At 38.4% G+C, this 15929-nt stretch overlaps 1 protein-coding gene across 3 annotated transcripts in view; it reads left to right on the top strand.

Moving 5' to 3' along the window:
* The window catches only part of B3GNTL1 (UDP-GlcNAc:betaGal beta-1,3-N-acetylglucosaminyltransferase like 1), a 308903-nt gene that overhangs the window by 99331 nt on the left and 193643 nt on the right, over window positions 1–15929 (top strand). The gene's annotated exons all lie outside the window — the stretch shown is intronic.

Genomic DNA, 15929 nt, shown 5'->3' with positions numbered 1-15929 from the left:
AAGAAATCAGTCCAGTTTGTAGAAGAATGTGTGTGCTAAGTATTATAAGACGTCTAATGGGTGGTTAGCGAAAGACTGCCCTAGCGTGCATTAAAAAGCACATATTTTGGGCTTGGTTTTTGTGGTGTTATAGCAGGAAGACATTTGTTTTTAATTTTACTAGGTTTAAGTGGCTCAAGAGATGAATACACTCTTGTTTGTTAGATTTCATATTGTAAACTCAATTGCATTCCCCACTGCCATAACCCTAAAGACAGACATACAGCCTCTGGAGTGGTAAGCATAACACAGAGAGGAATCCATAGAGCTCCTTTAAGATCTGCAGTGGAAACCGTTGAAATGCACAATAACAGATAATCATAGGTTTGAAATATGAAACAGAGTATTTTGTTCTAAAGGACAATAATTTTATTATATAGAACTACAAAGTAAAGTGCCAATGGTGTCGTACATCAGCGTGTCTGAAAAAAAGTTGCATGGGGGATTGCTCAACTCTGTTTTGGAAAGGATGTGGTTATAGGGGTCATTCATACATGTTTGGTGGTCCTGCCCTGCAATAATAAAACATTAGTCTCAGATTGTTAATCAAGTAAAAATGGTAAAAGAAAAACAGTTACCAATGGAATATTTGGTGTTGACGTTAGGTTTGGCAGTAGAAGAGGCTTATGAGTTGAGAAATACCGTATGCCTCTGACAGTTCAGCCGTGGGATGCATGATCACAACACATAGTTGGAAGTGATGGGGAAAAAGGCCCAGGGCTTAAGGACTGATCCCACACCCATTGAAATATTTCCATTGACTTCAAATGAATTTTGGATTGAGTCGTTAATGAACTGGTAAAAAAGTTAAGCCCACTGCAACCCTAAGGGCTGTATACAGTACCATCATTTTTTTCAAGGTCTGATGGTGCTGATAGATTCTATAACTAAATGATGATGATTGAAAATTGTGTCAAATTTCCTTTTATCTCAGGCCCTGATATCACACCATTGACATGACTGAAATTTTTGCCATTGATTTCAATTAGAGTAGAATTAGGGCCTTAACATTTTCTCTCTTCATATTGTTTTTGCATGAGTTGAAAGTTGGAAAAAGAAATGGGAAAACCAAGCCAGCTCTTTTCTAATATTCACGGGATGATTCTGTTATTTATTATGGGATTTAGTTTGTTATGAATGCCTTGTCTGTCTTTTGTTTTTATTTTCTTTGAAAAAGTAAATAAACTTCAAGAAAATTATAGTTTCACTTCTGGGCCTTTAACAAGAGATTTGTTGAATCTCTGAGATGAGCAATCCTTCAGGAAATGCAGGAAAATTGGCTTTAATTTACAGTATATCGTTTCCAGCCATTTCCTGTACTGAGGGGCTCTTTTCATCTGTGTCTGCGCTCAGTGCTCAGCACTTTTCAGCTGTTTCTGCTACACTACTGTATTTTATAGAGATGAACTAATTGTGCCATATATTGGGAAATTAAACCACTGAACTGCAAAGTGGAGGCCCTCTAACATGCTGTCACTACCATGTAGTTGTCTGTATAGCATTCATGATTTTGAAGAAAAAAAACCCCTTCCTCTTTTAAAGCAATTGCTTTATCTACTCCAGTGCTCCACAATGATCTGAGTCCAGTTGCAAATAGTTTGTAGATGTATTTTTTAGGAGAATCTGACCTGGGTGGTTCAGATAAATGGTTTCTCCAGCAATGCTCATGATGAGAGAGTTGCAATTTTAATAGATTCGTTTTGTGATGGGAATTCTGAAATACGTTTCTGAGCCATGCAAACTTTGCCCATTAAAGAAATGAATGAAATAGCATTCTAAATTCATATGTTTATGTTAAAAGTCTGATTTTTAAACTGACAAAAGCCAAGGAATTCAGGATGCAAGCTGAAATTCAAACTTCACCTCTCTCTTGTGCATGAGTGTCAGCTGTTTCCATTTTGTGTCATGTGAGTTAATCCCAGATTTCTGGGTTGAGTGCCCTCTCTTCTCAGTCTGGTGGAGGCATTCAGTACAAAAATGCTTTTTCATTTTAATTTTTATTTTCCCCTTTGTGATGTACTCCTGGTTCACTAAATACATCCCACAGTGCATCATTTTGTGACATTCCAAATACCATAAATGTAATTGAATCCCAATATGCTTCATGGTATTTATAATGTCACAGAATATATGTTCTGGGCTACTTTCAGGGAACTGGAGAGTACCAAGAGAGCACAATCGATGGTGAAAAACACCTTTTGAAAGGTTCGTTAATATTTATTTCTTTGCTAATTGCCCCCACCACCTCTTTAGTGGGGGTAATCATCACAGAAATCTGGGATTAATTTAGTTTTCATTTCTTTTTTTGTAGATCAGCATTTACTTCTGTTTAAAAGATATTTGTACACTATTTTTATTGTAATTTAAGTGTGGAGATGGTAATTAAGGGATTAAATAGTATACTCTGTATACTGTAGATATGCATTTTCAGATACATTATTACATGGATTATAAACATTTATAGAGGGTTTTTTTAATGTTTCCGTCTGACCCAATAGATGCCAAGTTTTTAGGCTCTTATGGCCATATATGTAATTGAATTACACTAACAGCCACAGGACGAAACACATAAATTAATATTAAAGGACTTAGTTGTTTTAATATGCTGCTTTGGAAACTGGAAAAAATTGCAGATTAACTACAGGACCTCTAAATCAGATCCATTTATGAAATTTTGTTGCAGTCTGATCTGGAGATATATAAACTGAAAACTTTACTGAACCTTATAAGTTAAAACACTTATCTGAGTGGTTTTTAATGTTAGTTTAAATTATGCAAATAGTATTTTTAGTAAGTACTTTTTAAAATGTTGTTTTTGACTCTGAGCAATATAGTTTAACTCAGATCCAAGCCTGTTCAACGATTGCCCAGTTAGATCTTTGACAGAACAAGCTATAATGGCTCTATCTCTACATGGACCCTAACAGCTCAATATTGCTCCCTGAAACATAATGCATATGGCTGCTTATCTTAGAAAATTCTTTCTGAGTTGACTGGATTTAGAATCTTTTCAGAAATGACTGTTGGATTGTAACTTTTAACTGTATATTCATACCACACCTGAGGGTACAATTTAGTAGTTTTCTGATCTCTCTGGATCATCTGACAGAGGGGAAGGATATAGCACGTTGGGATTCCTTAACATGCAACTTTCTATTCCATTAGAGCCAGCTGCTGGATTCACCCAACAGATTGCTAAAGCTGCCAATCTGATTCAAGAAGCTTTTTGTGCATCCAGCTAAAGATCTTAGGGGGTTCTGAATTACTCTTGAATAAAAGTCATAGTGTGACATATTTGTAATTGACTTTGGTATTGGGTTGAATTAAAACATGGTGCCTTTATTTATTTAAGCCATTGCATCTGTCTTAAATATGTTCTGGAGTCCAAATAGTGGCTTTATTAATGCTGAGGAATGATTTCAAGTATGTCTTTAGAGCAAGAATTGAAGCAAATAGCCATTCACAATGGTGTTGCTCATCATTGCTAGTAAAGACTGAAGTGGGGCTGAGAAAGAGACTTTCTGATTGTAGATTAACAATGGTACTGTTGTTGAAAATTAGACCCCTATGGACTTTCTCAGGAGAAGGTATACGTGAAGCAGAAAAGCCAGATTTTTTTTTTTTGAAACATTCAACATTTGCTTTAAGACAACTATTATGTTTGGTCAGCTAAGGTTTTGTTTGTTTTTATTTTGTTCCCCTCTGCCCTCTCCATTCTCTGATGTGTCCAAAAACTAAGTTTATAGTGAAGTCCTATGAGTTTTGGCCTGGGCAAATGCAGCTGAAGTTACAAACTGTATGGTTAGAATGCATTGCATTAAACTGTCTGGGCCTAAGTAAACATGTACAATAAAAGAAAATTATTTAGCAGCTTCATTTTTCTTCTCGCCTGCAGAGCAGCATGAAAAAAAACGCACAGGATTGTCAGTGGTTTTATATTTACTTCAGAAACTATACGTCCAAGGGGCTCTTAGGAGTCCTAGGGAGTGCAGAGCACCTAATGAGAAGTACTTACCCACATCTGTGGACTGAAAGCATAATTGGAGCTTCTTAATGAGGCACTGTATAAAGGCATCTCTGGGTTAAATATTCTTGAACTTTTAGAAAGAGATCTGCAATAGCTCAAAATTATTTAAATTTTCACTTATTATTTCAACATTTTTGTTTGGACCTAAAGATGTTCTACAGGAAAAAATATGGATATTGCAAAATCTTTTGACTTTGTATGGTTTCTTCGTTTATTGTTGAAAAGAAATCAAGTCAGTTTCAGACCTGGTACAAGCATTTGCAGATCCATTAACTTCAGTTAGCTATCAGTTCTTATACCAGCTTTGAATTTGATTCATAATTTAATACTTAAATGTTTATAATAGAAACATTGCAATATACTATGAAAACAACTCAAAATACTCCCTTTGGATTGGCTCCTTGTTCCAAAAGGTTCTTGGTAGCTGTGACATATTGGCGTGATGCATGATGTGAAGTTTCAAAGAATTATGAAATGAACCTGATCGACGCTGAAATGCTTGGAGTCTATGGATCAGTTTATACCAGCTGAGTCTCTGCTCTGGTATCTTCAGATGTTAATCTTACACAGTATAGAACCAAATAGGTTTACATTTTGTAGGTGTTCGGTTTTTTTTTCCAAAATATCTTGGTGAATCTTTGAGAGATGTGTTCTGGGGCAGTAGATGCTAAAAGTAAGGAGAAACAGACCAATTGTAAACTTTTCAAAAGTATCTACATCCCATTTGCCTAAATGATGTGGGTGCTTAGCCTCAGTCTCATTGGAAGACAGTGGGACTTGGGAGCCTAAGTGCCTAAGTTCTTTTAGGAAATGGAATTTAAGCTCCTAATTCACTTACGTGCTTTTGAAAATGTAACTATAAATGTTTCAAAAACCTCAACAAGCTAAACTACTCTGAACACCACCTTCTAATTGGTTTAGATCTAGGAATGCATTACACCTCGGACATTTTGTGAACTGAACTAAAAAACTTACAGCTTTTGAAACGTTAAATGTTACTGAGTGTTCATTTATGGTTGTTTGATCTTTTATAGTTAGCTTGTTGATATGTTACCTTACAAATAGGGCTGTCAAGCAATTAAAAAAAATTAATCGCGATTAATCGCACTGTTAAACAATAATAGAATAACATTTATTTAAATATTTTTGGATGTTTTCTACATTTTCAAATATATTGATTTCAGTTACAACACAGAATACAAAGTGTACAGTGCTCACTTTACATTTATTTTTGATTACAAGTATTTGCACTGTAGAAAAACAAAATAAATAGTATTTTACAATTCACCTAATACAAGTACTGTAATGCAATCTCTTTATCTTGAAAGTTGAACTTACAAATGTAGAATTATGTAACCAAAAAAAAACGCATTAAAAAATAAAATAATATAAAATAGTAGAGCCTGCAAGTCCACTCAGGCCTACTTCTTGTTCAGCCAATCACAAAGACAAACAAGTTTGTTTACATTTACAAGAGATAATGCTTCCCTCTTCTTATTTACAATGTCACCAGAAAGTGAGAACAGGTATTTGCATGGCACTTTTGTAGCTGGCATTGTAAGGTATTTACATGCCAGATATACGAAACATTTGTATGCCCCTTCATGCTTCAGCTACCATTCCAGAGGACTTATAGGCTCTGAAGTTTTATATTGTTTTGTTTTTTAGTGCAGTTATATAACAAAAAAAATACATTTGTAAATTGTGCTTTCATGACAAGATTGCATTACAGTACTTGAATGAAGTGAATTGAAAAATACTGTTTCTTTTATCATTTTAGTGCAAATATTTGTAATAAAATAATATACACTTGATTTCAATTACAACACAGACTACAATATATATGAAAATGTAGAAAAACATTCAAAATATTTAATAAATTTCAATTGGTATTCTATTGTTTAACAATGCAATTAAAACTGAGATTAATCGCGATGAATTTTTTTGAGTTAATCGCATGAGTTAACTGCAATTAACTGACAGGCCTACATACAAATGAACAGACTTGAATCTTATTTTTGGGCTCTTATCCCATTGCCTCTGTACCTTGAGGAGACTGATTTTGCCTAGCAGATAAGGAATGACTTAAAAATAAGTTTTTGTCTTCAAATGGTAGCTGGAATAATAAAGTGATCTTAACATTTTTATCTTCAAAAGATAAACTACTGTAAATCCAAAAGTTGCCAAATAATCAGATGCTGTTTGGTTTTCAGTCAGTTCTTTTATGAGAGCCCAGTACAGATACACCCTAAACTTCCTGTAATTTTCTTTATTCATGAGTTTGAAAGTCAAAATGCTGATTCCACAGATAACAGAAACATCCTTGCAGTTAATTTTAATGAAAAATGCTAGCTTCAGCCATGAGTTCACTATTTTTAATTTTATTGAAGCTCTCTATTTTAATTTGACTAAGAGGAAAAATACTTCATTCTACCTGTTGCAACCAAGCACAGTATAGTGCATATTCTCACATTGAATAATATGCATGAATACTTAAAATAATTCGCTTTTAAGAAAAATTTCAGCCAAAAAATTGGTCTAGTTTCAAAGCTTTTTTTTTTTTTTCCCCCAAGGCTTCTGCATTTCAGGAGCCCAGACACTTAAGAATTGTTTAGTGATGGTTTACTCCTTAGTGGAAGATAACTCATTTGCCATGTTTGTTTAGTCTACATTTCAGCTTCTGTTGGGTAAAAATCAGTGGACCAGATTTTCAAAAGAGCTCAGTACCTGGTACTTCCTGTATTTTTCATTGGAGCCACTGAGTACAGTTGAAAAACTGTTCTGGTGATTTTATCAGCTCCTGCTATGTTGCTGCACAGTGCTTTCAGCAAAGCTCACTGTTCTACATTAAATTAGAATCACCAAACTACTTCCTGGTGAAAACAAATTTGGTATATGGAGACCTGTGTCTCAGCTTGTATCTTCATAGCTATCTAGCTTAAACTGTGGTGCCGATCACTATAATATCTGAGAGCAGGGAGCATTTCTTGCCAAATTGGACAGTAGGTCAAAAAAGCAGGGACACCTGAAGTTGTTGACTTGATTTGTAGCAAACAGTATTTTAGTTTCATACTCAAATCTTTAAAGAAGCGTCAATTTAGCATGTTTAATACCTGTCTTTGTCGTTCACACTGTTTTAATTGCTTGGGTAGTCAGGGTTGCTTTCTTTTAAGGCACAGTTACATCAGCCTGTTCCTTTCATCAGTACTAAAAGTATGTACGATATTAATGCAGTTTTTAAAAAATGTAGTTTTTTTTTGCATGTGGTAAAGAAAACAAGTTCTAACCCAGTCTTAAAATTTTTGGGCACAAGAGCCTGGTCCTGTGGGGTGTTTTTTCAGCAATCCTAATTTCTTTCAATGTGAATGTGATTAGTACCATGCAGGGCTTGGATCAAGATTAATAGTTAAATTTCTAAGGGGTTTGCACTGGTTAAATGCAGCTGTGAATGCTGTGTCCTTTTTCCAAGGTAGTAGATATTTGTGTGTTAAAATATGTAGATAGCATGATCTTAAAGATGATTAGCATACAGTTAGTTCATCTAAAGTACAGCCTGTATATGCAGATCACATTTTGAGAACAAGGATGTCAGAGAAGGTGGGGCAGGCATGTGGTTAGCAGGAGGATAGCCAAGCCATAGCCCAAACGGAAATCTGAGCAGTTGCAGTGCATGGGGTGTATAACGAGGAAGGAAATGGTCTTGCATCTGGCTGCTAGTCTAATTCTTGGTCCTTTGCCACCTCGCTGGCTATGATGTGGGTGGATTTAACCTTTACATCACTTTCAATGCCTGCCGCCTACAAAGTTAAAAAAAGGAAGTGGGGAGAGAAGTGTACAACCGGCATGTTTCATGAACTTATTTTAAAAAATGATATGTTACCAAAATGGCTAATTTTTTGACTATGCTAAATGAAGTATCACATGTTAGTCGCTGCTGCTAGCTGCAGTTGTTTTTTGTTTTATTTTGTTAAAGATCTAGTGAAATAGAAACTCTGCAAAATGCTGAGGATTTGCTTTTTAATTGACAGATTTTAAGTGTTTAAAATAATTTCCCATGCTTTATGGCTCTAGGACCTGTTCAGCTTACTGGACTGGCCATAAAGTGCACCTGTTAACATAAAGAATGAATATTTGCAAGAGCCTATGGAAGGCTTTGTACGAGTGCAAAGTATTATTTCTTCTAGTGGTGTGTACACCCCTGTTTGCCCACAGGATTTTCTTTACTCTTCATTATTCATTAACCACCTAAAGGCCTTAAAATGTGATGTTACAATATTAAAATTTATAGTAGTGGTCATTTTCAGAATGGAATGGTTGTTAGGTTTCTTAGACCAGTAAAACAAATAAACAAAACAAAACAAAACAGGAATCCTAGTGTTTGAGTACTGATTAATATTAAAATTTTTACTTCAAGTTTGTTCTCTGTGACTTGGGCCTGATCTATTCTTAAAAGCTTTCCTAGTATAACTATTTGAGTTAGGGGTGTGATTTTTTTATAACATGTATGAGTAGAAAAAGTGTTTTTAGGAAGTGAAATTTGAAAACAAATAGCAAATGCAATCAGTGCAGTCTCCATTGTGTTATTTATTTTGATATTAAATTCCATTCATATTTTATTGGTTCCAAAATATCAATTTTTAGTGTGTCACAACGTTTTGCATTGAAAATGCATAAATGCATTGTAGAAGATGTTGGAGAGATGAGAAAGTTGGAGGTTATAGCAGCCGGGCAGGGGACAGCTGGCGCTTTTGGGACACAAGAAGCTATGGGAATGGGTTTCTCAGTTATAACAAGAAAAGGAGTACTTGTGGCACCTTAGAGATTAGCTGATTTATTTGAGCATAAGCTTTCGTGAGCTACAGCTCACTTCATCGGATGCATCGGATGCTGTAGCTCACGAAAGCTTATGCTCAAATAAATTGGTTAGTCTCTAAGGTGCCACTAGTACTCCTTTTCTTTTTGCAAATACAGACTAACACGGCTGCTACTCTGAAACCTGTCAGTTATAACAAGGCCCCTTTGCATGACTCAGCCAGTTATACCCAGCTGGCCTCTTTACATTGCCAGAGTGGTATAACTGAGACACAGGGTACATCTACACTTGGAGCAGGGATTGTGATTCACAGCTTGATGAGACGTACTTGTGTTAGCTCTCATTGAGCTAGCATGCTAAAATAGATTCTAGCCGTGGCAGCACTATGGAGGGAGGAGCTAGCCATTCCCAGTGCGAGCTTCTGGTCTTGGATGGGCATGCACTCGAGGCAGCTAGTCTCTCCTGCCACTCTCGCTGCCATGGCTATGTTCTATTTATAGTGTGCTAGCTCAATGAGAGCTAGTGTTAGTATGTCATCTCGAGCTGGGAATTGCACTCCCAGCTCAAACTGTAGCTATAGCCAATGGCCCATCAGTTTTAAAACAATGAATGCTAATATTGTGGAACACAATTTTTCTACAACTTTACAAAGAAGGGCTATGATGCTGAGATTTGAGCACCCGTATAATGGCATTCCATATAGAACTTCCACCCCATTCCCTTTTGTCATGTTTTGTCTCCATTTCTGAAAGCCTGGAGATATTTGTTAATTATAAACTCTTTGGGACAGTTTCTTGCCTTTTTTTGTGTACTGTGCAACACCAAATAGATTGACACTTAAAATTAATGAGGTGGGTCCAAGCTGCCTTTTGTTTTGCTCCACCTGTTATTGGCATTGGTGAGTACCACTACTAGTGGACATTTAACATTTCAAGGTGTCTCCATACAATGAGGAAATGTGGCATCAATCCTTTTATCTTTTACTTGAGTAATTAACTAAGGGACTGTTTTCATGGGATACTCTGTCTACAGTGACAGTTGACCTGTAGTATTTGGTCAAAAATGAAGGGGCATCAGGAATGGCCCATGGGACTAGAAAATCAGTTGTTGGTCAGCCAGAACTATGCACCACAAATCTAACTCGGGAATCTAGCTACTGAGGTTGCTAGATCTGCAGATTCAATGCTGATTCCTTTTCCATGAAAGAGTTTCCAACACCGTGAATCCCAGAGACTCAAGGATGACAAAATAGAAACCTTTCTGAACCTTCAGCTGGAGGAAGGCAGAGGGGCTGGAATTTTCAAAGGGGCCTAAGGGAGTTAAGTGCCTAGCTGCCATTGAAAGCCAGTGAGAGTTGGGCACTTAATTCCCTTAGGTCCCTTTGGAAATATCAACCACGGTTCAGAAGATATACTCAACTTGGTGTTTTGCAGAACTCAATCTATGACTCTCTTCAAGCAGGGACTAATTTTCTTTGCAGAAATGTGGCCTGGCTTTGTTCATCCGCTTGGATACTAAGCAACAACAGTCCAGTTGCAAGGGAGATTCAGAAGATGTGATAAATGTTTACTGAGCAGAGGTGTTGCATGCTTGGTGAAATGATTAGAGGATTCAGGTTTATGTCAGAATTAGAAATATTGAAAGGTGATGCACTGAAATCTAGGTCCTAGTTCCCTATCTCAGTTCCCAACCTGTACTCTGGCTCAGAATAGGATATTTATGTTATTTCCCAAAGGAATTGCTTTGTTTTTTTTAAGCACCAGTTAGGTACAACTCTGAGCCAATGACTGGAAAATTTGCATCACATCCACTGCTACTTTTTCACACCTTCACTCACCAGATGAACAGTGAGAAACGTCTTGGTTAAACCTACTTGCTCACAGCTTAATTGAAATTTACTTTAAAAAGTAAAACATGCCAAACCACAAAACTGAACTCTTTCATCTGCAGGAGACGCTTCTGCCTAACCATCTGTATGATTATTATGCTTTTTTTTTTTCATTTTATTTATTTATTTTTCAACAGTTTGGCCTCAGGTTTTGTACTTTTTGTTCTCCTTTGTGGTGTTGGATCATTGTCAGTGTATTCCACAGTGGTCTTTTATGCCATTTGTTAGGATTAATACAACAGTTATCAGATTTCACTCCCCCCTTTCCTTTTAGGTTTCACCTCTGTTCCCTCACAGGATTGTGTGTCTGTGATGGGGTCCCTGGCATGCAACTTGGACTATGGGACTTCTGAGCCTTCCAAACCCATCAGCCTGAGTTGTCTTTCACACTGTGATGCTACTGTCAAGTTACAAACCTCTGACAGGCACTGTACTTACTCAGCCATTCACAGGCAAGGATACACGCAACTGAGTTACATGAATGATCTCCTAGCCACTCATGAACCATCCAATAGAGGGGCTCCAGCCAGTTCCCCCCAGCTCCAGCCCTACACCTCAGAACTGTGCCATCTTACGCTGCTCAATGCTTCCTTGGGCAGTGTAAGTTCATTAATTAATTACACTAGCCTTTGTAATCTGAGCTGAGATTTCCCAAGCAGTTCAACCAAAACCACTCTGTTTTAGGTAAAATATAAAAGAGATTTATTAACCACAGACAGAGATTTTAGGTGATTATAAGTAGCAGGCATAGATATCAAAGTTGGTTACCTAAAAAACAAAAATAAATTTGTAGTCTAAATTCTAATTTTGACTAAGCAAGATTTGAATCAAACAGTTTCTCACCCTAACAGGATAGTACAGTCAGCTTACAGTTCCTCAATACACAGACTGGACCCCTTTCCAGCCTGTGACCAATCTTCCCCAGTTCAAAGTCTTTGTCTTCCATTCATTCTTCTAGGTGTTGAGATGTGGGTGGGGGAAAGAAGCCAAGTGATGAGGTAATTCACTCTTTTTATACCTTCTTCTAGCTGCTAGAAAGATCCTTGCAGTGACGTGGGTTGGTCCACTCCCATGGCATAGGTGCCTTCTCTGAGGGCTAGTCTACCCTGGCAACGCTAAAGCGCTGCTGTGGTAGCTCTTTAACATGGCTTGCATGGTCGCGGTAGAGCGCTGGGAGACAGCTCTCCCAGCGCTCTAAAAAACCCATCTCCACAAGGGGCATAGCTACCAGCGCTGGGATTTAATTCTTTCAGATTTAATTCTTTTCTCCTGAATATTTTGTATCCATGCAGCTCTCTGCCTCTGTATCATGATGGTTGGGATTCTTGAGATGTCTCCTTAATATTTTGGGAGACACCAAAATCACCAGTGGTAAATTGGTCATCAGGTGGCAGGTAACCAGATTGCAGAGGGCTTTCCTGCTGAGGACAAATGCCTTTCTAAAATGTGCTAGGAGCAAAAGTCATTCTGGTGTACTAAAGGTGGGTTTTGATTCCCTTTATATAGAATGCACTCAGGGTAAAAGATTAATATCTGTGCTATTTCAGTCTTCCATTGATAATGGGCTTATTAGGGCAAATATTTTCCTGGCAACTGTGCTCTGAATTCTGGTCCGAAGCCAGGGAGGAGCAACGGCTAACTGCTTGAGAATTAGCTGCTGGAATATCCTGGGAAATTCTTAAATTTAAACAACTAAATTTTTAATCAGAAAAGATGGTGAAGAGAGAAATAACAGTGAGGCTAGTTAATTTCCTAGGCTTTATGGTTAAACAGAGGTTGATAACTGTCTACTATGCAGCAAATACAAAAGATAATATTCCACCTGTGCTGTGGTTAGGGCTGGGTGAGGAAAACCCCCTCAGCCAAGTTTCATACCGCTTTATGTTCCAGTCTTGGAAAAATTCCAAACAAAATTTTCTCTGACATTACCACTCCCAGTCTTGATCTGTTCTTTCATTCATTTTCTCTCTGTTTTCTAGTGCTATTGCTGTGCAGAGCTGCTAACACAAACCCCACATCTAGGTAGCCAGTCAGTGCCACTGTGCATCTCAGCTGTCCTATATTTTCCCTTCTCTCTCTTTCTGCTTGTCTCTCTCTTTCTCTTATTATAGTATTAGATAGCATCCTCTAACTCGTTTACCTCTGTAATTGGCACTATGTCACCTGCTGGAATACAGTGTCCAAGTGTGGTGTATACAATTCAAGAAGGATGCTGAAAAAATGGAGAGGGTTCAGAGAAGAGCTACAAGTTGATGGAAGATTGGGAAACATGCCTTATGGTAAGAAACTCCAGGAACTCCTTAACTCAGTAAAGAGAGGGTTAAAGTATGACTTGATCACAGTCTATAATTACCTAAATAAGGAACAGAAATTTGATTGCACTTCAATCTATAAAGGTATAATGAGATCCAATGGCTGGAAATTGAAGGTAGACAAATTTCATTAGGAATAAGGTTGCAAATATTTTAACAGTGAAGGTAATTAATCATTGGACCCACTCACCGAGAGTTGTGGTGGATTCTCCATCACTGGAAATTTTAAAATCAAGATTGGATGTTTTTTCTAAAAGATATGCTCCAATTGAAGCGGGAATTAATTCAAGAAAGTGCTATGGCCTGTGTTATCGCAGGAAGTGAGTTTAGATGATAGTCAGCAGCTATCATAGCAGTACCTAAAAGTTAGGCACGGAGTCACTTGGGCATGATAAAAGGCTAAGGACCTTAGTTAGAGGGAGACCCGTTAAAAGAAAGGAAGCTCCAGAGGAGGGGAGCTCCCAGGGAGCCTGAAACAGGCAAAAGCCATGCTCCTAGGATGTAGAGCCTGAATTTGATGAAGCTGTACTCCCAAGGGAGGGAGAATGAGCTAGGCAGAATCTGTGCTCCTGACGCAGGGAGCCTGAGTCCAGCAGAAGCTGAGCTCTTAGGGCAGGACTCCTGGGTTAAGCAGAACACAATCTCCTAGGTCAGAGAGCCTAAAGGAGGATCCTGGAAAGAGAGAGCTCTCTGGGGAGCCTACCATACCACAGAACCTGGAAGAAATGCTTCAGAGAAGGGGAGTCACTGTCAACAGACAGCCCTCAGGGCTTGCCTAGTATTTGGAGAAGCCCTTGAGAGACCACAGTGGACCCCAACATCAGAGGAAGCCTCTACCCAGATGGCATTAGGAGACCTGAGGTGAGAGCAACCAGACAGAGAGCCTCAATGGAGACGAATACTGAACTCAATACAGATGACCGATAGACTGAGTGACTGAGTCCGTCGGCCAGGAAGTCAAGATAGAAAGCTGTCCTGTATGCCTGTGTGATGTTTTCTGTTAAACATTTCCTGTTCAATAAAGCAGACCATCTAGGGAGGGTGGTATTTATTACCTGAAGCTGGTCTTGACTTGTTTATACTCTGGTGGAGGGAACTTGGGGCAGGCTTCACCAGCCGCACCACGTCCAACCAAAAGGGGATGCTCTGGCTGGACTGCACTACAACGGGCTTTGACTCTAAATTTAAATTAGCATAGTAATGAAAGTATAGGTATGCTCCCTCTTTCTGAAGGCATACTGCAGTCATCTCGCAAAGAAACACAAAAATGTACACAGTAAGAGGAAAGCAATAATACTTTATGCACCAGTTGGCATACACCTTTTAAAAGGGGATACTGAACCTTTAAGCATTATTATCCTGTCAGCTATGAAACAGAACCAGACCCTCACAAAAGTGACTTTGTACAAGTTAACTGGGGTATAACCCACGAAAGCTGCTATTGCCGTCACCCAGTGTGCTGACAGGAAATAGTTGCTGCCTTGAGCCTTGATCTACCCACTTGAAACAGAGCTTGCTGGCTGACCACAGACCGGCCTCTGTTCCCTTTACATTGTGAACATCTGCTGTGCAGATCTACGAATAATTTTATGACAAAAAAAATTCTCTCCTACTGACTCCAAAGCTTTTTTACACACGTGTAATATGAGGCAGACTTTAAAAGAGATCCCGGTATGTTCACAGGTTAGGATTTACATTCTTTTAAAAACACCATAAAAATGGAATTCATGGTGGGACAAGCCGCTTTGTTGGCTGCTAGCTTTTAAAATCAGGTGGCTGGATAAATGTTGGCAGTGGCTGTAATCAGATAAATGTTGGCAGTGGCTGTAATCACCATTTTCAAACACTGTAAGTGCCGGGGGCAACCCATTTGTAGTGGGGCTCCATGGTAGCAGAAGCCACTGGCTGCAGTTCCACGGATTACTGCAGTTGATCCATGCTCAGCTGAAGCAGTGCTGAACTCATAAACATCTTACTCTTGAAGGGCGAGCATGTAGAACTGCAGCTGGCCGGCATCTAGCATCGGGATGGTGACTCTACTTTAGGTTACAAGAAATAATAAACTGGAAAACTCATTGCCAGAGTTATCACTTGGGAACTATACTGTTTCTCTGATTTCAAGTATGGTTGAGACACTCTAAGATTATAAAATTTAAATAATCAAATCTGATCAATTTCATTATTTACATTTGTGGTCCTCCCAGAAGAAGTGAGTCATTAGCAGAGATGTGGATGGAAGTATGGGGATTCTGTTGCACTGAAATCACAAATTCATTCCATGCTTAAGAGAGCTTTATGAAAGGAGGAAATGAAATACGCACTGAGACTGCTGTCATTGGCTGAGCAAATGATACTAGAGTGGGAAAAATGAGGGACAAGATTCAAGGAGTGTGCCAAAGCACATTTATGTTAGGCCCTTAAGGTTAAGGGTGAGAAATTTAAATTTGATATGGAGGGCAAAGTGAAGTCAGTGCAGGTCTATTGTCCCACACTTAGCACAACAGCAAAAATTAGGGAATGGAGCTGTTGTCAAAGAAGGTTAATTACAAAGGGTAAATTTTTCAAACGTGCTTAAGTTGCTTACGAACTTAAGTTCCATTTTCAAGAATAAGTTACTTTTGGGGATTACCCAGACCAGTAAGGGGTTCTCTCATGGTTAGCCTTATAACTTTGGGGGCCTTAATGGCATGCTGCTATGGTTCAGAGTCTTGACACCAGTAGCCAGTCTACAAACATAAACCAGTCTACAAACAGTCTCACCCCTGGCTTTCACCAGTGTAGTTACTCTTTGCAGAGTGAAACCAATAGCCCTTCTGGTCCCATGTCTCCCCAAATTGGTCTAGCCCAAGT

This window comes from Chelonia mydas, chromosome 14 (assembly GCF_015237465.2).
Source record: "Chelonia mydas isolate rCheMyd1 chromosome 14, rCheMyd1.pri.v2, whole genome shotgun sequence".
In the NCBI taxonomy this organism is placed as follows: Eukaryota; Metazoa; Chordata; order Testudines; family Cheloniidae; genus Chelonia; species Chelonia mydas.
This window is presented reverse-complemented; position numbering and strand designations above follow the sequence as displayed.